The sequence below is a fragment of the Anguilla rostrata genome, chromosome 7 (assembly GCF_018555375.3).
Source record: "Anguilla rostrata isolate EN2019 chromosome 7, ASM1855537v3, whole genome shotgun sequence".
Taxonomy (NCBI): Eukaryota; Metazoa; Chordata; class Actinopteri; order Anguilliformes; family Anguillidae; genus Anguilla; species Anguilla rostrata.
The window spans coordinates 55,926,799-55,951,440 of record NC_057939.1 but is presented as its reverse complement, the minus strand read 5'-3'; the positions used below and the strand labels follow the sequence as shown (position 1 = coordinate 55,951,440).

At 44.4% G+C, this 24,642-nt stretch overlaps 1 protein-coding gene and 1 pseudogene across 1 annotated transcript in view; one reads left to right on the top strand and one right to left on the bottom strand.

Moving 5' to 3' along the window:
• The window catches only part of inpp4b (inositol polyphosphate-4-phosphatase type II B), a 204,567-nt gene that overhangs the window by 22,638 nt on the left and 157,287 nt on the right, over positions 1 to 24,642 (top strand). The window lies entirely within an intron of this gene.
• On the bottom strand, positions 13,475 to 14,832 carry LOC135258543 (uncharacterized; annotated as a pseudogene).

The following is a 24,642-nucleotide window of genomic DNA, read 5'->3' as shown; positions in this document are numbered from 1 at the left end:
TGCTCAAACAAGTTAGCGAGTAACCACTAGGAAGAACGATTAGGCCTAAGTGCGTCACTCACATTGGGCTGGCCAGTGCGTCACTCACATTGGGCTGGCCAGTGCGTCACTCACATTGGGCTGGCCAGTGCGTCACTCACATTGGGCTGGCCAGTGTGTGACATTAAATAAAATAAAACGATACTCCGTGCTTTAATGACACTCTAGCTCAGGTGTGTAACTGTCCTCATTGTTTGTTTTTGATTGCCCTTCATCTCCTGTGTGATATTTCTGATATATCCTGGATAAGAGCATCTGCAGAATTGATGCGATGTAATATTGATTTGGATTGCGTTTGGTGGAGCCCATCTATTCATTGTTATCCTTTTGCTGGGTTCATTTGGTTACTATGGAAACTCAAGTTCAGGCAAGTTACTTCTGTCTGAACTGGCAACCTGTCTTTGCACAACCTCTGCCGGTATCGGGTGCGACTAGCTGCTTAAATGACACCGCAGCTATAAATACAGATCGGGGGGGGGGGGGGCATTTTCATTCTGCTTTGGAGAAAGAGTGAAAGCCTTTTGGGCTTTTGCTCCTATAACTAATGGTCTTTTATTTCCAGCATTATCTGTCATGACGGACTGGAAGTCAGTTTAACGGTGCATGTTGTGTACATTTTGTACTGACCTCCCGGGGCTGGGTGGCTCATCAGAAGTTTACTGTAGTCATAAAACCTTTTTTTATGAACCAACAGAACTGAGGAAAAACTGCGCTCATTTGTATTGAATTATAAACTACATTTTTGGGCTAATGATGATTGAATCGATACTGCAGTCTGGTTCTGCACATGATTATCTATGAATGCCATCCATCTGAACGAGTTTGGCCTGTGGTTCGTACTGAGACTGTGTGCATGGCTCAGACAGTTCTCTCTCTCTGTTAGTCTCTCTCTGTTTCTGCAAGTTTCCTCAGCTGTGACGCATATATTATTAATGCGAGTATTTATATAGTGCTGCCTGCCTCCCTTTCTGTATAGATTTCCACACTCTCTCTACATGACTGACATTTCAGAAACACAGTTGTTGCGCTTCTTAGCTTGTTGTTCATGATAAACAATAGCGGCATGACTCGATAACAGCTTTGACAGGAAGTCACATGGCCTTTTGTGAATATTACTGCAGCCCTGAGGAATGTTTCTAATAAAGCACGAGTACTAAATTAAAACAATAGCATTTATGCAGACTCAACAAGAATGACCACACTGGGATTTATGATATAGGTGGGATTTCATAACCTTTTATAATGGTAGCGGCTTTCAGATGTTAGTGTTCTTATGCTGCCAGTGGATTAATCATTTCTCCTGTGTAATTCTTGCAAATTTCCATGACATTACATTTTCAGCGTGTGTAAATATTTATGTCACACTTAACAATGTGAGCTCGCCTCATATTTAGAAAAGACAGAACTGATAAAGCATAAATCTGCTTTATGGCCCATCTGAGTAATTATTGCACAGACCTGCATATTGTGCTGGCAGTCATACTCTGAGGCCAAGTGCCATTCAGGCAGGAGTGTGACTGTGGCATCTCATCAGCCTCTGCTGGGGATTCCCATCAGCCTGAACATGGGAGAGGGTCTGTGCGTCCAGAAGTGCACAAGAGCACATGGCGTGCACACACACACGAGCACACATGCGCGCACACACACACACACACAAGCACAGATGCGCACACACACACACGAGCACAGATGCACACACACGCGCACACACACACACATTCTCTCCAAGGGGAAGTAAAGTATCGAATCCCCTCACTTGAAAACAAGCAACCATGCACGCATGCATACCACACACAATGCATGCCACAGCAGATTGAAGTGGGTTAAGAATGTAAAATAAAGGTCAGTCCACCTTTTAAACAAACGGGCCGGCCAGACGAGTGCTTGAGAAAGGTTAATTGCCCAGACGTATCAAAGCCAGCGTTCTTCCACTTCCCACACTTCCTCCAGCTGCTCCATCATAACTCTTCGCCTCTTTTGCCGGAGAGATATTAAATTTAACCGGGAGGACAGCGGGCTTCCATTAGCGCTGGCCTGCGGTTTGAGGACCTGACAGCAACCTTGATTCAGCTCGGAGGGGGACAGCAACCAGGCCCGCTTTTTTTTTCTTCTTCTTAAATCTGGGATGATGTACAACCAGGAGACATCGTGCCAGCGAGATCAAACATGCTGCCGTTCGGTCTGTTTTTTCATCTCCTCCTTCCAGCTGACTTTCAAATCGATGCACCTTCGTCCCCCAGCAATTTAAAAATGTATCTTCCTGCTCAGGTTTTTTTATCCTGCCCTATCATTAAGCTGTAAAATTTAGAAAGGAATACATCTGTTACAAAGCAAACTACCTTTTTCCTTGACTCTGTAATAGGGCTGGTCACCTAAAATCTTGTGGTGTGGAGAGAGTTGGGGGAGCAAATAAGTTCACCTCTGTGTTCTAACTAGCTTCAGCTGAGAGAGACTTGAATTTTACTAATGTAATTTTATGGAGACCCTATTACTTTTATAATTAAACTCATACTTTATATCATTTGACCTTTAAAATGAGAGAATATGATCCCTCCATACAGTCATTTCCTCTTAATTTCCTTCCAAATGTTCAGAAATCAGTGACCAGATTGACACGAGCAGCCGGACAAAATGAGAATAACAATCAGCAAAACAAAATAAGGCCAGTGGATTCAGTGGAGTTGAACATATGTAGATGTAGTATTGACCCAATAACAGTCTTTCTCATCAATGTTGTAACAGTCTGATGAATTGTCAGCAGTGCTTTAATGAATATCTCCATTGGCTAAAGTGTGTTTTTGGATGATATGGGGTTCTCAAACTTCCTTTGGAAAGAAAATGTAAATCCACATTTACATGTACACTTTCAGAATCTTTATTGCACACCAAAGATACGAGGGCATCATACAAATAAGAACACAGAATTAAATTTTACAGGGCCCACAATCCCCTTAATACTGGGCACTTGATCAATGTTAATGTGACTCATCTTGCCGTGTCATTATAGACATGCCAGCATTGCTAATAAGTGATGGATTAAGTTCATTCTTTCATTCGGTACCCAAGCGCTGCCATGCTTAGCTGGAGATCCTTTGATTTTCCTCCTTTACATCACTTCTCTCTGGAATCTCCAGAAGTTTTTATTTTACAGCCCAGTAGTCGTGTGGACTGAGCTAATCATCCTATGGTCATATCTTCTGAAACATCTAAGCCAGCTGTGAGATCTGCCCCTGCTGTGCAGTCATGCAGCTTAACTACAAGCACGAGCAGTTTTGACTGTTTTGTCAAGCCAAAGTTCTTTTCATGAACCTCTCAAATGTTTTCTAAAAGATCAAACACAATTGGACCGATACAGATGTGATGACCGAGAATGTGGGAGACTATTTAAATTCTTTCTACATAGTGTCAAATGCACAAAGAATAATCTGTACAAACCCTGTGCTCTATTTGAGCAGTTCTTTGTAAGACATATTGGTTTGTGAATGAACCAAAGATGTCACTGATAATGTCCAGACTCGTAAATCTGTAATCTATGTATTTCATATTTCAACATAACAGTGACTCTAAAATGTCACACAAACCCATTAGAAACCCATTCCCCCTGTTTCTTCACCTTATCTGTGTGAATACAGGTGTCTAAGGTCACCGTTTATGGGAGTCATTCTGGGGTGCGTTCCTTCATTGCTGAAAAATACAAAACTTACATGTTCGCCATCTTATCTTTCACAGTCGACCATGGCGATGATGAGTCACGATTGTGACCTCATAAAAACTTGACGTCACACGTATAGGCTCGCTTGGCACTCATTTGTGTGGAGCGTCGGGGGGACATTTAAGATGCCATTTGAGATGAAGGGTGTCTGTGTCATCTGCCGACTCTCAGGCTCCATACAGCTTGGAACGTCTGGAATTACGACATCGTAAGTACAGTAAATATTGCAGTATTTACCACAGCTGTTACGCATATTTGTAAAATGGCTCGTATGAGGCTGCGTGGGTCCTGGTGTTGCAGGCCCGTAGTTTTGAGTGTGTGGATGGGGAGGGGAAGGGGTGCAATACGTCTGTCCCGCGCCCGTGGATCGGCTGGCTCTTCTACGCGCCGTGAAGGATGCTTCCCGCGCCGGGACTCTCTCTCCCGCGCCATCGTGAAGCTGCCTCTCCGTTAATGGAACACTGCCGATCGCGCCCGTGTGAAGCTGTCGATCCCCGCTGGCTGTGAAGGGCGTGGCCCGATCTGCCGCCTGTGTGAGGCTCTCCGATTCCACGCGCCCGTGTGAACGCTGCTCTCGATCCCGCGCCTGTGTGAACGCTGCTCTCGATCCCGCGCCCGTGCGAAGGCCTTCCCTGAATGGACCCTTACACTACGAGCGCTCGGGCCCGGGCTCCAGCGGGAACACGGGCCACTCAGGCAGAGGCGTGCGGCTCTCCTCCGCTTCTCCCTCCTCCCATTCATCAGCAACAAGTGCAAATCGAAAAAGAAATTGCGGCGTAGAAACTGGATTGTTTGCCTAATAAATACTGGGTTGATGGCTACCAAGGCTTTGAGTACACGTTGAGAGCACAAAGCCTGGCCTGATATTTTGATAAACAGGTAGAAAATTACAAATAGAAAAATGAATTCCAAATGCATGATGAAATGATGATATTAAAATGATACACAGTCCAGTAAAATCCATGTTTATTGTGTGCAAGCTTAAGTAAGTGTGTCATTATATTGTTGGTGGGCAGAATATCTGTTTATTTTGAAAGTAAGTGATTCTAATTGTTTTGAGTTTAACCGCCCTGCTAGGCAGCCAACAAAGTGATTTGAAATCTGTTGTCAAAACGCTCACAGCACGTCTGATGGCTACAATCAAGTGTGTGAATTCACAACAGGTGTGAATAGGAAATGTCAGCAGGCTGTGTGAAAACAGAGGAAGGGGATAAATGTTGTAGGGCGGGGGGCAGGGGGTTATTTCCAGGGCCCTGACTGGGGCTCTCAAAAAATATTAGAACATTGGACTTTTCTGGGGTGGCCTGGGGTGGTGGGGCCCAGTGTGAGATCTGACCGTGGGGCCCAAAATCCCTGGTGGCGCCCCTGATTTTACTTAAAAAATGCATTAATGTGTTTTAAGTATTTTAATACGTGTTTTTCCCACGTCTGGCAGAAAGAGACTTGCATTACCTTACACTCGTTTAGAAGACTCCAAGGCTCTTAAGGAAAGCACTACCAAGTGCAAATAACCACAATAATGCCAAGTAGCAGGAAAGAGCAGTGAGGAAGAGAAATATTAGATATTTAATGCAAAGCTAATCAGACGCAGCCTTATCAACTGAGCACAAAGACTTGACACGATGCTCCTAGAGTTGCTGTAATTAGTATAAACTCGTTCACACATGGCTTAAGTACTTTTAGGCCTTTCTGGAGTCTGTTTACAATTTTGTCTCCGGTTGAGTGCGACGGGTTATGCAGAAAATGAGCACGGATTCCTGCTTGCAGATAGAATGAGTATCCAAGAGCGAGGAAACCAGATCTCGCCGAGCCGTTTATTACAGACAGAAGAGCGTTTTATTTCACAGACAGGGCTTCTGTGGAGGAAGGGTTTACCTCAGCAAATATCAGTGGGTTTCCATTTTTCTCAATTTAAAAGTGTAGAGGCATTAAAATGGCTTTCGTCCCCCTAAAAGAGTCTATACATTCTGTGATTTCTTTTTTTTTTCTTCACCTAAACATGTTGGCACTGATACAAACATCACAGAGCTATTTTAAGAAATATTGTCAATGTGAAATGCACACTGGGCTGTTTTGTTTACCTCTTACAATAGCTTCGGCTAACTGCCTTTGTTTTCTGAGAAATGACTGTTTGGCTGTTTTAGAGAGCATGTGACTGTCAGGCATGCACCTTGTGTACCCACCTAGTGCTCAGTAAATCCTGTGGGAATGTCAATGTGCTGGATGTTTGGGGCAATGCTGTAGTAGTTAGCCGAGAGTGTGTACTGGAGAGTGTGTGCTGGGAAGCATTTAACATAAAACATGTTATTGTCTGGACTCCATAATTAACCCTATAGAGGGCACCTCTGAAAATACTAAAATCTGCATATCACAAACGATTCAGCCAGGATTCATACAAGTATAGAATTTTCAAATAATATGCTTTTGTCTGCACGATTACATTTTGTGCCGGGCCCAATACAGTATTGGTATATCCAGGTCAGACCTCTTGCAAAGTATTACCTCATCAGTCAAAGAGGGAAGTAGTCCAGGTCCCTTTGGTAAACCGGTAAATCTTGTCTATTTTTCGCAAACACAAAACCTCAGAAGGTGTCCTAGCACATGCCTGATTTGAGCGATGTTAATTTGCATGTGGAACAATGGCTTTGCAGGTCTAATTCAGATTCCTGACGCCTTTTACTCTTAATTGCCATGACAATGAACACAGGATTGCTTTGAATGTGAGGAGTAAAACGATATGTGTTTATTTCAAGAAACTGACGCAAACAGCACATCTGAGACTGTCAGTTCAAATAGGGCCGGACAATAAAAAAACTAATTGTAGCTATTAATCTTAATCTTTCAATTATCTCTCTTATTTTTTATTGTAAAAATCGTCATGGGAGATTGAATGGATGTTTTTATCATTGTGTTGAAATGCGTACATCAAGTGACAAAGATGAAGTACATACCATTGCCACTGGAATGTTTGCTTTTTAAATGGTAGCAAATTAGAAGTCATGCTTTGTGTGCTAATTAAATAATGCAAGCTTGTGGAATATGTTTACTCCGTTGACACCATTTAATTAAGAAAATGTATTGCCAGGTGCAACGAGTGCCGTTGTTTCAAGTGTTTAAATAGACTCAAATGCTGTTGTTCTGAAATACATGAGCAGCATAATTATTTCATAGACTTATGAATGAGTAAATATTCCTCTGATCAAGAAAATCTCAAGTAGATATTGAAGATCCAATCTGCTGCCTACAATTATAGGCACAAACTTAAAAAAATAATAGGCAAAAGAGTTGAGGCTTGTATTAGTCAGAAGTGCCTCATGTCTGCCTGCATAATTTTCTGATGGTCAGTTGGTTGCAGTGAAGGTCAGGGATCAAGATCACTATCAAATAAAGGATCACCACCAATGGCGAATGTAAAGTTGTATCACGGTTGATATGTTTGACCAATGAAACTGCATGAAATATGGCCGTACGGAGTTTCCTTTTAATCACGGCGGAAGAATGGGTAGTTTTCCGCCAGGCTGTTGCTGAGGCGATGGAGAGAGAGAGTTGTTTATTTTCACGAGGTTGCTTTGGCATTTCATCATTCTACAGACTCATTAAAATGGCACATTAACAATTTACCAAGACCGTAAAAGTGGCTCAGTAATCGTTGAAAAGATGTGATGGGGATTCCAGTGTGCTTATCCCTGCTTCGCTTTGAGACCGTGATAAAACACTCATGGCTGACGGTGGCTAAGTATCTTGGCAAATGACTCACTTAGCCAGCAAACTTTCACATGTAGAGGTTTTGCGTCCTCCTCTGAAAGATTATGACTGACACCCTTCTCTATCTGTGCTATAGCTGCTATGGTCTCGCTTTCCGTTGTCCCAGGAAGTGTGATTTGTGAGAGGCGGCGTGTTGAATGTGATCTGCTCACGGCTCGATCCCTGAGTCCGTGTTCGGAAGCCACTTCTCCTCGTGGTGGAACGCTCTGTTTCCAGTTAATTTATTTCTTCACTTCTTTATTCTGCATGAAGAGCTGAGTTTAGGACCATTGCCTAATGGTTGTAGTTAATTTTTTCAGACTTTTTTGCCTGTAGTCACCATGTCTTGGTCATCTCTGACCTCACATCCTGAACTTGTTTTTCTCTGACTGCCCTTAGCGGTAGACCGAAAAACGGCATCAAAAGAGCAGAAGTGCTCCTCGTGTTCAAAAGGTGGCACTCCTGTTCAGAGTTCAGTCTGGTTTCCAGAATGAAGCCCAATTCCTTGTCTAGTGTCCAGTCTCGGATCGCCCCATCCGTAGGAAACCTCTATCAGTGTAATGATGAAGCCCTTCCATGCCGTTTATCACTTTGAGTTCTGTGCTGTGACGCAAAGCTCCATTGCGGCTGGATTACTGTTACAGTCGGTCGTGCTGTAGGAAGGTTTTGAAGTTGTGTTGTCTGATTTATTCGTACGGCATTAGCATTTCTGTACTTCATGCGAAATTACCACAGATATCCCGGATGTAAACATTGCTAGCCACGCGTCTGTGAGAGAAAAAAACCAGACGGCGAGTTCAAATCTGATTCCTGGTCACCAAAAACAGAGGCGATCGGTTTCCATACACAGTTACACTCCCACCAGGTCCGATCAAACGGGATCGGTGTTACTGAGGGTCAGTGAAACACAGAAGACTGTTTGCTCAGGTGTTTTTATATTCCAGACTTGTAAAAACTACAGACATCGCAGATTGGTACGGGATTAAAATCACGCATCCTCACTCGCTCGCTGTAAATCACACAACGTCTGCCAGTGAGGCTAATCCGACTGCAACGAGGCTTAAGTTAATATACTCTTGTGGATAATATCCGTGCACCTTGTAAAAACTTTGATATGTAGGTGATGTCATTTATATGGGCCCATTTTAAGATCAGTGCGCTTCAGGGTAGTTGTCTGGTCCTGTGCTTTTACTGATTTTTTTTATTATTTTTTTTTCAGCTCAGTGTTTTTATTGCCCTGCTAGCTGTTGTGTACCTGCGTTATTGCTCTTCTTATTGTTATTCAGATGTAACGCCTTGCGCTGTATCCAGCATACAAGTCACTATTGATCTAGAAAATCAGCAGATGAACACGGCACAGCTGCGGGGGGTGCAGGCGGGGCCTCGGAGACTGCTCTCCACAGCCAGCGCACGCCGGGCCCCTTTAAGCTCCACAACTGCACCCCGAGCCCACGTGGGTATTTACTGGGGAAGGGCTTTCTTAACAGGCTGATAAATGCCCTCCATCGCTTACAGGCCTCTGGGGTGGGGGGGGGGGGGTGTGTAAGCCCCCGCACTGGGGGATGGGAACGCTGGACACACCTCTGCTTCGTCTCTCTGGGCTTCCGGTGCTTCGTTACAGCGTGCTCTTCTCCCACCCCGGCTGTACATCACCTCCACGCTGCCTCTTTAAGCTCCTGTAAATCACACACTGAGCCGCAGACTCTGAACTGTGAGAGAGCACAGTGCTTTATCAAAGCATAGCGTGTTGAGGCTGAACGCAGTGCTTTATCAAAGAGTAGCGTGTTCAGGCTGAACTGTGAGAGAGCGCAGTGCTTTATCAAAGCATAGCGTGTTGAGGCTGAACTGTGAGAGAGCACAGTGCTTTATCAAAGCATAGCGTGTTGAGGCTGAACGCAGTGCTTTATCAAAGAGTAGCGTGTTCAGGCTGAACTGTGAGAGAGCGCAGTGCTTTATCAAAGCATAGCGTGTTGAGGCTGAACTGTGAGAGAGCACAGTGCTTTATCAAAGCATAGCGTGTTGAGGCTGAACTGTGAGAGAGCGCAGTGCTTTATCAAAGCATAACGTGTTGAGGCTGAACGCAGTGCTTTATCAAAGCGTAGCGTGTTCAGGCTGAACTGTGAGAGAGCACAGTGCTTTATCAAAGCATAGCGTGTTGAGGCTGAGCTCTGCTGAACACTGCACCAAGCAGACGCTCCTCAGATCAGAGAGAGAGAGAGAGCAGACACCCACTGGCCCTGTGTGCCCCTCCATGGAGTTTAGGAACCAGACCAGCCTCTGGTGGAGCACACACACACACACACACACTCTCACACACACACACTCACACACACACACTCACACACACACACGGCGCTCTTCCCTCTCTGCTCTCATAGGGGGGCTATTAGCTCCCGGACAGCTGCGCTCAGTCAGGCTGTGGCTGCCGGTCCCGGGGCTGTCAGCGCGGCTGAGCCTGTGCGCCTCGGCGTTCCCGGCGCTCCGGCGCTCCCATGTCTCTGGCGTTCCGATGCCTCCTGACGGATGGGAGACGGTGCAGAGGTGGTTACTACGGGAACCGCTCTGAGTATCAAAGGCTGTCGGGCTCTTCTGCGCGTCGTTTGTCAAAGTTTAAATTCGGTGAGGCCTCCTGTAACATTCATCCTTATGAGCAGCTGCTGGTGCTGCAGCTGGAGGAGCCGTACAGGACGCCAGACTCACTTACTACTGCGATGAACAACCGCACAGCCCATCAGGCTTCATGTGTTCACCACTGCACCGCACAGCCCATCAGGCTTCATGTGTTCACCGCTGCACAGCCCATCAGGCTTCATGTGTTCACCACTGCACCGCACAGCCCATCAGGCTTCATGTGTTCACCACTGCACCGCACAGCCCATCAGGCTTCATGTGTTCACCACTGCACCGCCCAGCACAGTCAGGCTTCATGTGTTCACAACTGCACAGCCCAGTCAGGCTTCATGTGTTCACCGCTGCACAGCCCATCAGGCTTCATGTGTTCACCACTGTACCGCACAGCCCATCAGGCTTCATGTGTTCACCACTGTACCACACAGCCCAGTCAGGCTTCATGTGTTCACCACTGTACCGCACAGCCCATCAGGCTTCATGTGTTCACCACTGTACCACACAGCCCATCAGGCTTCATGTGTTCACCACTGCACCGCACAGCCCATCAGGCTTCATGTGTTCACCACTGCACCGCACAGCCCAGCCAGGCTTCATGTGTTCACCGCTGTACCGCACAGCCCATCAGGCTTCATGTGTTCACCACTGTACTGCACAGCCCAGTCAGGCTTCATGTGTTCACCACTGCACCGCACAGCCCAGTCAGGCTTCATGTGTTCACCACTGCACCGCACAGCCCATCAGGCTTCATGTGTTCACCACTGCACCGCACAGCCCATCAGGCTTCATGTGTTCACCACTGCACCGCACAGCCCATCAGGCTTCATGTGTTCACCACTGCACCGCACAGCCCATCAGGCTTCATGTGTTCACCGCTGCACCACACAGCCCAGTCAGGCTTCATGTGTTCACCACTGTACCACACAGCCCATCAGGCTTCATGTGTTCACCACTGCACCGCACAGCCCAGTCAGGCTTCATGTGTTCACCACTGTACCACACAGCCCATCAGGCTTCATGTGTTCACCGCTGCACCGCACAGCCCATCAGGCTTCATGTGTTCACCACCGCACAGCCCAGTCAGGCTTCATGTGTTCACCACTGCACCGCACAGCCCAGTCAGGCTTCATGTGTTCACCACTGTACCGCACAGCCCATCAGGCTTCATGTGTTCACCACTGCACAGCCCATCAGGCTTCATGTGTTCACTGCTGTCTTCTGCCTTTTGGTGTTTTTAATGCTGGTTAACTTACTGTTGTCAGCGTATGTCTTTCATAGATATCAATCTGGGACATTCTTCACTTTAAAGGACAACATCACACCATACACATAAAATATGCAGAGAGTGAACATTTAAAGAGTGGATTTTAATGTAAGGAATGGTCATAATTTGTAACACACCCCAACTGAAGTAGGTCTGTATCCCAGAACTAGAAACAGGATGCTACTGAGGGTCTTTGCATCAACTTAGTGAGCTTAGACCCCTACCATAAGAGCTGAGTGTGATGTGTTTTCTGTTGCTCATACATTGTAGAAGTCTGTTGCAAAGCTTGCTAATTCTGTTCAGATAGTCGGGAGACACTTAAAGTTGTTGCTTGGAGGACAGTTGTGTTCTGAGGACATTTTAAACAGATTGTTTTAAGGAGGCCCTTCATGCAGCCAAGGAATCCGGAGAGGGGACCTCTAGTGCTCCATAAAAGTCCGGGGAGGGTCAGTTTCAACATTTTGGGGGAATGATAGGAGTCCTTAGTCCTTGTGCTCACTGTCAAAGGAGCCGAATCCCCTCTGCGCTGTGTGTTATAATGATGTGGCGTAGCTTGCTGGCGTTCCCCTGCGCGCCGGTGGGTAAAAATAGCTCTGGCTGCAGGATGTGGAGCCGCACTGAACAGGATCCGTGAGGTTGCGCTCGAGGGTGAGGCTCGGTTTGATAACGGCCGCTACGGTGTAAACACCTCACAGCTAGACCAATGAGGGTTTGTAGCTGGAGGGGAAGGTATCGCGTGTTCTCCCTTGGCTGGTGTGATTCAAAACCGGAGATGTTAGTTATTTTCCTCTGTTCGTAAGAACAGGGCACAATTATAATTAAGAATGCACTGGTTCCGTTGCCACAGGTTAGATATGAAGGCGCTGCTTCATATCCCGCTTAAAACTGGCCCAAAACGGATCAGTAGCATTCAGGTTACTCTCCGTTCGTAAACGGGGCTATGCTGTCATCAGAGATATATCCGATCTGTCGCCGGACTGTCAATATTCCAATGGGAGCATCAGAATATTCACAAATGCGCGGAACAACACATCAAATATATCCATGACCACAGCAAGAAAGCGTAACAGTTAATAGGTTTTACCCTCGTAATAATCTGACTCCATATTCATTAATAAGTTATGTTCCAAATTAGAATTTAGGCTTGATTTAGAATGGACCTCAGTTCGTCTGAAGTTCTACACCGAGGGTCAACGCAGTTTCACCCGGTACGCACCGCGGATACGCCCGTAACGACAATTTAACTAGATGTTTGCAGACGACACAGCGGTTGTGAGATTTCCCTCATGGGGAGTATAACCTAATTAAGGTTCAGGGACTCCGAAAGGGCCAATATTGGTCATCCCAGGATCAACTTGGTTCTGCTGACGGTCCCGCCTTAACTGAAAACTTGGTGATCAAACAAGTCCAACGGGCAGTTCCCTAGTCATAATTGGGGGAAACCGACTTAGAAGGCTTTTACAAGAACGAAACATTGACCAAGACCACACAAATCAAGTCATTAACAGTTTTAATGTCAGGTAGGTTATACACTTAAAATAGTCAATTTGTAGTTACAGAATTTAGAAAATAGTCTAACAATCAAAGATAAAGATGAGCATACCTGACAGCAGTCTACACACAGAAAGAGTCTTGTGTGGGAAGTCTGATTGCAGACTCCCAGAGGGCCCTGTTCCTCTCCTATAAGAACCCAGCGCAGGCAGGTGGATGTCGCCACAAAAGGGTCATAAAACCATAAATGTACTTGGAGGGGAAGATTGGAATTTGGTTCAGACAGGATCAGACAGATGGATTTAGGCTACTAGGAGGAGTGTCCCAAAAATACAGTTTACTTACAAATTGATTAAAATAGATTTTCTACAGGTTTGCTGGTTTTAAAACCTAAACCAGAGCATCACTCGCACAGAGACCATAAAAACCATACCAAATATGAATATTTGTTCTCGTGATTGTCATGAAAACTCCGAAAAACATGAAACAACTGCACAATCTTTCACATGAACCAACCGTCAACTCTCAATGTCCCTCCACAGTGCATCAAGACCGCATAGTGTAGTGTATCAATGCACTCGACCCAAATCGGATTTACTTCCCAACAAAAAGTGTGCGTGAGTAAATTTCTCTCCTTATGAAGGTTGGGAGACAAGTTACCCAGCGACACCAGGCGAGGGCACTGTGACTGTCCCTCAACCGTCCTGAGCAACTTGCCCCACTTCCACCATGCGACCCTACCACTTGCCATCTGAAACCTCCAGGATGTTGGGATAATTTTAGAATTGCTTGACCATAGAAAAGAGGTGTCACCTGTTAACTGTCGCAAAACCAGATGCCAAGGTCTTACGGGCCACTCTGTCCCGACAATATCAGACTCTGCACCTGGCGAATTGCTTTACGACAGTCAGAGAGGAAATTCCACTCTATGCCTGTTCCCGTGGGCCTTACAGTTCCCCTCTCTGGCCCCGTGGGACAAACAGAACGCTGTCCCAGGGGTCACTGAAAATGCCCAACTTTGACAGCAGTCCAGGTCCGGTGTTTATGGTCTCAAGCCCGGCCTCGCTGGCAACTGGAGGGGGCTGAGAACCAATGCAGCATGAGTGGAGGTGCGCAGAGAGTGTATCAGGTGTCGAAAATAACAGCATTGAACCAGGGTGATGGTAAAGATGACTGCGCTAGGGATGACGCACCCTCGGAACACCCAATCCCACCAGGTGTACGTGTCCTGGGCGGACCGGGTAGAGGAGCTGGCCAGGATCTCCGCTGTTCTTTCGGCCAGATTCACCTCCACCTGAGCCTGGTTGATGTGGTAATTGGTGTCACGGATGATCTGTTCTACCAAACTCATTAGGTCAGTCAGGGCCCGCGTTCCTTGTTCGTAGAATGTGTCCTCCCACCACGGGGAGACGTCCACCTCCAGTGGAACTCGGCCTAGAATGTTGATCTGACCCATGGCCAAATCTTCCGTCACTTCCAAGCAGAAAGTGTGGTTTGCTGGACAGGTCAGACCTCAATACGAGAAAGAGTTCGTCTCGCTGATGACGCACCATTGTGTGTGGGAAACCTGGATAGCATCAGCGTGGCCATGCAAAGACTGCACACTAATGAATTTGGTATCATTGGGAGAAAAAGGTTGTAAGGTGTTACAGGTACAGATGATATAGCTGGAGCTTTCATGACAACACATGCGAGTGGTGAATATGGTCTCTGTGCCCCTCATAGTGATATACCCGGTAAGGTGATCTAATTTTAGAACCTGATTCTTCACTACTACGCCGATAGAGCGTATGGTAGTGGAATTTGGGTACACCTGTTCTGGGTGAATTAAAGGAAAAGAAACAAAGAACCCAATACATTTTGTGTGGATGGTTATTGAAAGTGATAGTATGAAAATAAAGAACAAAAAATAAAGAAAAACACCAAAATCATAAATTAAGACATATAAGACAAGTAGTGTTCAGAAACATACAATGCCTACATAAATACATTTATTAAAAAGTTTAAAATTACTGGAATGGTAATTACTGTAAAATAGTTTAATTGAAGCAGACTGAAGAAATGTTGTCTAATCCTATGTGTTAATGGTATAAGAGAAATTAATTATTGCACCAAGAAATTCATAGAATCACATAGGATAGTGTTTCTATTGTGTCCTATATGTGCGCTATTTAGGATTGGATGTGTGCTGGTTTGTGTGCTCTTGTTAGATTAGATGACTGTGAAGTTCTTAATGGGATGGGTGGATCCCCTAATGTAACAAATTGGGTAAAATTTGCTCTGGTGCTACACCAGGGGGCCTGTTTAAAGTTAGGAGTTGGCTAAATGAGCTGCTGACATGTTTATGACCCCTTCAGAGATTTCCACCCAACTGGTCTGTCACCGATGCTTGAGGTGCTAACTTCTTGCCTGTATTTGTGCAAAGAAGAGAAAATCTATGTAGGGTTACTGTCTGCATAATTTGGGGGTTAAACCATAACTGACAAAAAATAAAAAGATGAAAAAACAAAAAGAAAATCAGACACTGTCTTGGGAGTGTAGGTTTACTGCTCCTTAAATATTCAACAACTGACAGAGAAGGGGGGGAAACAGAACAAGACAGACAGATGGGGAGAAGGGAGAAAGGAGGAGGAGGAACAGTAAATGAAAAAGAAGGAGGAGATCTAAGGAGAGAAAATGTAGAAAAGTAGAATAAAGTGAGACCAGTAAGCCAGTCCTTGCCAAAAAATGACACCCCTTTCAACATTTTAATGTTAAAAGACAAACTTTATGTAAACTTAGGAGTAAGTGCTTCTTCTCCTTATTTATTTATTTATTTATTTGAGATATGTAGTTTGGAAGACTTCTTCCTTAAATAATTTTCCTTGCAGGCACAGATGATACTGGCCCTTATTAGCTGAGTTTAAGCTTGATGACCTTATGTTCATTTATGGCATTTGACTGGCTTATCAACGGTTTGACAAAGATTCTAATAGGTATATGTTGTGCTATGGTGAAATTCACACAAAAATACCATTAGATCTCTAGTATCTAACATGCCTTAGCTAATTTAATTGGCACCCAAATAAGTCTGTTAGTGAATTCTAACAGTTTCTAAATGGCGTGCACAGGCATGCGTTAATAATTAATATATTATTAGTTAATATTATTAGTTTAAATCCTCTGATTTCCTCCTTGTGCCGCTAAGACACACAGAATAAAAACCCAGATGAAAACAATAGGGTACACCAGAATTCACTACACTTTTTTGAAAGCGAGCTTTCTAAAGAAAGGTGAATGGTGGCACACCTATGCCTACATAACTTAATTTAGCTCTAGGCTAATGGTTATTTTATTTATAATAGGCCAAAGTCTATTTTTTGGTTGGTTGTAAGCCATGTTGGAATTTTACCTTCTACACTGGCTTATCTCAACTGTTTCATAAATCCTAACCTATTTATTTAATTAATAGTACACCACTGTTTACTGAGACAGATAACACAGGCCAAGGACCTTGGTTCCAGCACCTCAGAAATGCAGAAGTTCTGTGTCCTGATACCTTTTCACCAGTTTCAGAGGTCTTTAGACATGAGTCCCACATGCGGCAAATTCCAGACGGTCGCCACCCTTGTTGTAGCCTGCGGCTACACTTTCAGAGGGATGGAGACTTGCATTTGCCGTGGCACTCAGCGGTCCTGTGACATTACATCGGGCACGGTACTCAGAGGTACAGTGACTACACCGGCACCGGCCTCGATCTCTGAGACTTAAAGTATGGTCTTCTCCGGACAGATACGAACAGTTTCAAAACTTGGTGCAGCTGCAGTCTGCACTGTCAGAGGTCTTGAGACGCGCGTACTGCCGCAGGGCCATACCTGGGTTTAAGGATCAGCACAGACTCTGCTTTCAGGGCTGGAACTTCGAAGCCGAGGTTATGCACCTGATTCAGCATTCAGCAGTGTTTTAATATTATTTAATTTAATTATAATAAGAAGCTTGCCACTTTTCCTGAGTTAGCCCTCTAGCAAAGTTCAAACTTCTTCCTATCATGTGCATTCTGCGCTTGCACACGCTTACTGGCAGCTATAAACTCTCACTGTTCACCTTCTATTGCTTTTTAATCTTTCATACTCCATTCTGTTCACCTTCAAAATTCACTGGCTTTTCACCAGTGCCTCATTTCTCCTGAGTTTGAGCAAGGTTTTCTGCGCCTCTGCGCAGAAACAGTAGTAAGCCTTGCATCAAAACTCCCTTCCTTTCTACAAACGTTTACATTTTCGTACACATACGCAACCATCTACTGCTATAGGCTAGTTTTTTCTAGAACGCATTCCGCCGTATTATCACAACACATTTCATAAAAACATGCCAGCCTAAGCATCTCTCTTTCCCTGTTCATGAATTCCCCAAAGGGTAGTAGTATGGAAAATGCCTGGTTTCTACGGTCCCAGGCCTGTTTGGGATATGTCGATCCCCTATGCAGTGACTAAAACTCTCCCTAGCACAGGCTAAGATACAACAGAACTGTGTCACTCACCACACCAAGGATCGGAAACCCAGAGAAGAAAATGCGAGATACCCACAGTGAAGGGTATCACGCCGGGATGAAAAACACCAGCAGACATTTCAGGGAACACTCCAGATACTTCCAATCACGTCGGGGTCACCACTTGTAAACACCTCACAGCTAGACCAATGAGGGTTTGTAGCTGGAGGGGAAGGTATCGCGTGTTCTCCCTTGGCTGGTGTGATTCAAAACCGGAGATGTTAGTTATTTTCCTCTGTTCGTAAGAACAGGGCACAATTATAATTAAGAATGCACTGGTTCCGTTGCCACAGGTTAGATATGAAGGCGCTGCTTCATATCCCGCTTAAAACTGGCCCAAAACGGATCAGTAGCATTCAGGTTACTCTCCGTTCGTAAACGGGGCTATGCTGTCATCAGAGATATATCCGATCTGTCGCCGGACTGTCAATATTCCAATGGGAGCATCAGAATATTCACAAATGCGCGGAACAACACATCAAATATATCCATGACCACAGCAAGAAAGCGTAACAGTTAATAGGTTTTACCCTCGTAATAATCTGACTCCATATTCATTAATAAGTTATGTTCCAAATTAGAATTTAGGCTTGATTTAGAATGGACCTCAGTTCGTCTGAAGTTCTACACCGAGGTCAACGCAGTTTCACCCGGTACGCACCGCGGATACGCCCATAACGACAATTTAACTAGATGTTTGCAGACGACACAGCGGTTGTGAGATTTCCCTCATGGGGAGTAACCTAATTAAGGTTCAGGGACTCCGAAAGGGCCAATATTGGTCATCCCAGGATCAACTTGGTTCTGCTGACGGTCCGCCTTAACTGAAAACTTGGTGATCAAACAAGTCCAACGGGCAGTTCCTAGTCATAATTGGGGAAACCGACTTAGAAGGCTTTTACAAGAACGAAACATTGACCAAGACCACACAAATCAAGTCATTAACAGTTTTAATGTCAGGTAGGTTATACACTTAAAATAGTCAATTTGTAGTTACAGAATTTAGAAAATAGTCTAACAATCAAAGATAAAGATGAGCATACCTGACAGCAGTCTACACACAGAAAGAGTCTTGTGTGGGAAGTCTGATTGCAGACTCCCAGAGGGCCCTGTTCCTCTCCTATAAGAACCCAGCGCAGGCAGGTGGATGTCGCCACAAAAGGGTCATAAAACCATAAATGTACTTGGAGGGGAAGATTGGAATTTGGTTCAGACAGGATCAGACAGATGGATTTAGGCTACTAGGAGGAGTGTCCCAAAAATACAGTTTACTTACAAATTGATTAAAATAGATTTTCTACAGGTTTGCTGGTTTTAAAACCTAAACCAGAGCATCACTCGCACAGAGACCATAAAAACCATACCAAATATGAATATTTGTTCTCGTGATTGTCATGAAAACTCCGAAAAACATGAAACAACTGCACAATCTTTCACATGAACCAACCGTCAACTCTCAATGTCCCTCCACAGTGCATCAAGACCGCATAGTGTAGTGTATCAATGCACTCGACCCAAATCGGGATTTACTTCCCAACAAAAAGTGTGCGTGAGTAAATTTCTCTCCTTATGAAGGTTGGGAGACAAGTTACCCAGCGACACCAGGCGAGGGCACTGTGACTGTCCCTCAACCGTCCTGAGCAACTTGCCCCACTTCCACCATGCGACCCTACCACTTGCCATCTGAAACCTCCAGGATGTTGGGATAATTTTAGAATTGCTTGACCATAGAAAAGAGGTGTCACCTGTTAACTGTCGCAAAACCAGATGCCAAGGTCTTACGGGCCACTCTGTCCCGACAATATCAGACTCTGCACCTGGCGAATTGCTTTACGACAGTCAGAGAGGAAATTCCACTCTATGCCTGTTCCCGTGGGCCTTACAACGGGATTTGAGAATTAGCCTTTCATATTTGATTGTGATAACAAGCAGGGGGCAGAAGGGTCTTCTTGAGTCATCCCACAAAAAGGCAAAACCAATGATTTCCAGTCATGAGAGGCACATTCTGTTCATCTGTGGCAGTATAACATGCTGTTTATGGTTATTGAGGTTTGCAGTCATTAACATTTTTTAATCGTTATGTTTTTTTTTTTTTTTTTCATGCATATTTCTGAAAAGGGCTGAGAAAGGTCAGGGCAGTGAAGCCACAATATTAGTTTGGAAGAGAGAGCCTGCATTCTCAAGATTAACTCCGAAAGTAATTATTTCTCACCACTTATCATTCTTTCTTTCAGATTGCTGTGACACAACTAATTAAAGTCCCAATAATCTATGGGAACTATGGCCCTCTCTGAGGCCTACCCAACGTTGCCGGGTAATGGAATCAAGTATATTACTGAAGTCTTGGAAAGATATTTTAGATTGTACTTGTTGTGGTATCACTTATGACACTTCTTTCTCTACAATGAAAAAAAATTTTTCCTCGACTACAGTACAATAAATTATACTGCTTCAAACTGCCACAATCACTCATTGTTTTGACAACATTGCAGTTTTCCGCATAGGAATCCACACCTCAGCGTTTCTGTGGCTGAGGCCCGGGCTGTTTTCTGAGAGTAATAGGTTTTTGTCCTCTCTTCAGAGAGTGCAAACTGCAACCCAGAGGAAATTAGGAGAGAAAGTAGTATTGACAGTTGTGTGCTTTCTTAGATTGAAAGTAAACTCGACTCTACCTGATTGAAGACAAGCTCAATGTTTTCTTTACTGGTGAAATATATTTCTTTTCGAGGATGGTAACAATAGAGCTGTTTTTTCCCCATATTGTTGCAGACTCAATGTTAGATTGAATAATACTTAAATCACTCATATTTCCACTTTGAACGTCTCCCATTTGTGTCAATATCTGGACATATGGATAATTATTTTCAAGCCCAAGCTGTTTTTTATTCAAATCTGATTCCGAACATTTGCTTAAATAATGTTTATTTTATTTCACACATGGCCTCTTTATCTTTGGCAAGATGACACCCTTAAAAAGTGAGCTCCAGTATTAACTGCAGTGCTGTAGTGTTCAGGCTTTCAGTTTGGCCTCGCTGTCGGTTTTCTCTGCTGAACTCTGAGCCGCTGAAAACAGTCCCCCCTCCCTGTTTTACATTCAATACGGACTCTCCCCGCGTTAAATAGGAATCAACAACAAGCCACCAATTAGTATGACAACAGCAGAAGGAGTGCTGTGCGCGGTCGCGCTGATAGAGATGTGGGTTAATTAGCATTCCTGGCGACCAGCGGGCTCATTACTGTGGGGGATGGGAGAGGAGAGCTGGACAGGTCGGGGGGGGGGGTTAAAGCTGGACGGGCTGATGAGGGGCGAGGTCGTTAAACGGACCGGGTCCCGTTTGAGGCCCCGTCAACCCCGCCTCCAGCAGACAGCCGCCCCCCCCCCCCCCCGCGTGCTTGTGTGTAATGGGGCTGGGGGGTGGTGGGGGGGCTTGGATTCTGAGGGATGCTGATCTTTTTTTCTGTTGATTAATATCGGAACGCGTAGTGCAGATCGGGCCTGTTTCCTGGTCTGTTTCCTGGTCTGTTTCCTGGTCTGTTTCCTGGTCTGTTTCCTGTGTTGTGTTTCTTGATCATTGATCGTGACCGTCCTGAAATTTACTCTCCAGTATGAAATGAGTATTTTTACAATTAATCGCTTGTTCTGACGTGATAGATTTCTGTAATTAAAGTACTAAGGTAATGTATGTATTAATCCACAGCTTTGATTCAATTATAATTGGCTGATTACTGCACTGTATATTTATGAGTTTATATCATTTCTAAATGAAATCACTTTGATTTACTTTAATTGAAAAAACAATCTATTCTGGATAGTAAAACATTATGAGGATGAACACTAACAGAAACATCTTCCCCTGAAGAAATATTATTATATGTTCTGTTATGAGCAAGCTGTTATTTTATTTACATGGCCTGCAACCTTCTATAAATGAGCTAATGAACTAAATACCAATAGGAACATGTTTCTTACAATCCATTCAAAAGCCAACCCATTAAAAAAACCAATCATCACCAGCCAATTCTTTCACAAGCCAATCATCACAAGCCAATCCATTCAGAGGCCAATCATCACAAGCCAATCCATTCACAAGCCAATCATCACCAGCCAATCATCTCAAGCCAAACCATTCAGAGGCCATTGTGGCGCACAGGCCTGTGTTAGAATGGCCATGTCTCTCATTATCTGAACCTGGGCATTATGGGTAAAATCATGTGTACAAGAGCTCTGCTACTCCTGAATATGGCAAAAATTCACAATTCTGAATTGTATTTATATTCAACCATTTTAACTCCCAAAACGTGATTTATCGATAATGCTTATTACTAATATGCAAGGTTTTCACTAAGTTTTAGAGATATAATATTGTCATAGCTGGTATTCTAATAGAAATAGTTAACAAGGAAATCTAGTTTATTGGGGAAAATCATTGTCTGTAGAAATCATGGAGACATCTGAGACTGAATTAGAGTACTCTAATTTGCATCAAAACAGGACAATAGAAATAAAAGAGAATTTCAAATAAATCCATTATTATGCCTGAAGGAGGATAAAGACATAAATTTGTAATAAAATGTAAACATCAATGATCTAGTTTTGGTTTCGGATGGTGTTGGATGTTGCTCTGTAAGCTCTGAACACGGCCCTTGTTAAAGCATCTCTCTCCTGCAGGGGGTGTGTTTTAAGATCCTCGTACCCGTGTCCACGGAGCTTCCAGGTTCCCCACCACATTCGGTCTTTTCGGAAGGTTCTGAAGCGATACCACAGACAGCTTTTTCCTCGCCCATAAGCCGAGCGCGAGTGGGTAAAGCGTTCTCATGGAATAGTGGTGTTCCATTTCTCCCGCAGAATTCCAGGCGCTGGAACATTCCGTGCTGCTGCACACGTGGGCCATCCTGACCGCACGTGCTGATGCACCCTTTCATCTGCAGTCAGCATATTTTATTCTTTTATTGTGTGAAGCTTATAATGATGCATTTTTATTAATGGGGAGCTATTCTACCAACAGGCGATTAAATAGGTTTCAATTACTGGCAACGACATGGAAAAAAAAAAAGATTGTGAAAGTGTAAGGATGTAGCTGTGGCATAATTATTTTATTTCCAGGGTCAGATATGGCTGCATAAATGTGGTGAAATATGAATAAGCTGCTTGGAGCTGACGCAGCGTGGGGTAAGCGCTCTACTGTGCCGGGGGGGTCCCTGATAAATGTCTGTGTGGCACTTTGGTCAGAAAACAGCCTTGAAAGCAGATGAAGTGCTTATTGCTAACCGTCAGACGACCACAGTGGAGAAAGATTTTATCCTTGTGGCAGAAATAATGGTCCTGGGCTTTACTTTAGGGAATGTCAGCAGCCTCATATGCGCGTATATACGGACAGAATGCATGGGTTTGGATTCATTGCTTACATAGATATATTCTGTCATGGCAGTGAGGGGAGGGAAAAAGAGAGCGGGTGCGGAGCGGGGGCGCAGAGCGGGCATAGAGCATGGGGGCGCAGAGCGTGGGCAGAGCGGGCACATAGAGCGGGCGCATAGAGCGGGCGCATAGAGCGTGGGCAGAGCGGGCGCCGCTCGTTAACAAACTCGATAATTGCCGGGAAATGACACACGAAACAAACGCTGGCGGTGGAACTGAGCGTGTGGCTGTGTGACCGGGCCGGTCTGTCACCGGCAGCTCAGGTGAGGTGGCAGGCTGTAATCGTAGATTTACCTGAAGGCTGTACGATGAGAAATTAGCCCGAGCATCCAGGAGAGAGCCAGAGAGGCCGAGAATCTCGCAAGGAAACTCTTTATTCTCTTTCTTAAACTTTTTTAATTTCTGCCATTTTTTGAAGAGGAAAAAGCAGGAAAAACTCTCCCTCACTTAATACATCCGCACTCTCTTGTCCCCGTAAAAGCCTGTCATGAAAGCAGTCGCAAGCCCTTTCTGGAACTTTCTACCAATCAGAACCAGGAAACAAAACTTTACAAAACTTTGACATCTGCACATGTTGTTTATGATATCCATAATTGCAACTCCTGAATTTAAAGCTATTAATTATTTTTAGGGCCATTGCATGACTATATGACCGATAAAATATTGTGTTAGAAAAAGCTATGTCTGCTCTGCAGAATGAATGCTCTATATGCACATCATATAAGTTCTCAGGCAACTGCTGCTTGCATTTTTGGTGATGTGCTTTATGGCAAAAGATTCATTCAAAGTTTAAGAACCTGGAAGAGGAATTAGATCATGGAAGAAGTTAAACGCATGTTTTTCAGTGACCTTAATTGGTCAACCTCATTCAATCAAGGCTGTTAAACAGCATACTGCTTACTTTGTACTAGTGCTTCACATTTAAAATGTATTTGTGTTAAATATTAAAGCGGTCTGATGAGATTCAATCTGAAACTACTGCTCAGATCAGAATGCGTTTTGAAAGACGTTTTATATAGAGAAGCTCAGAGCAGTGTTGTGATTAGGGCACTGGGCTGTAGCTTAAAGAAGGAAACTGCTGTACTGTGGCTGAGCAGGTTTTACATTCATTAACTAGTGAGCGTTTTGAGTGACACTTGGTCGAGAAGACCATTTCTGTTGAAGTTTTATCCAGTTCAGCCCTCAACTTATCATTCACAGACAGACATGTACTGTACATGTACAAATACAGGCACACACACACACACACACACTGACAGGTGATCATATGACATTGTTTTTATTTACCATTCAGTAGAAATGTTGAGTGCTACTTCAACACTAACAGAGTTTATATGCATCCAGTCGGGACCACATGTACTCTGTAAGAGTTTATTGAACGCTGAACGTTTTACTCTGCAGCATTGGAGATGAATATTCAGGGGCAGAAATGGATCTTCAGGGAGAAAAAACTACAGAACAGCATGCAAGTCCTTCAGGAGAAGAGCAGCTAAAATTGAATATATTGATAAAGCAGTAATAGACCTGTTTCTGGCTTGATTGAAAGCCTTCTGTTTGATGAACCTATGGTCAGGCTCACTATCTATAATGTGACTAATTATAATATGAGGTTATGGAAACGGTTGGAGCCAAAATAACTGGGCTGATTTTGCTGTTCTCCTGCTGGTCAGAGCCAACGGTGAAATATCTGAGCCTCTCATGCCCTGCAGCCTCATTTCATTCCCCAGTTAGCCTGGCTGCTTCAATGTGTTTTTCCCCCAGTTAGACTGGCTGCCTCACTGTGTTTTCCCCCAGTTAGACTGGCTGCTTCACTGTGTTTTCCC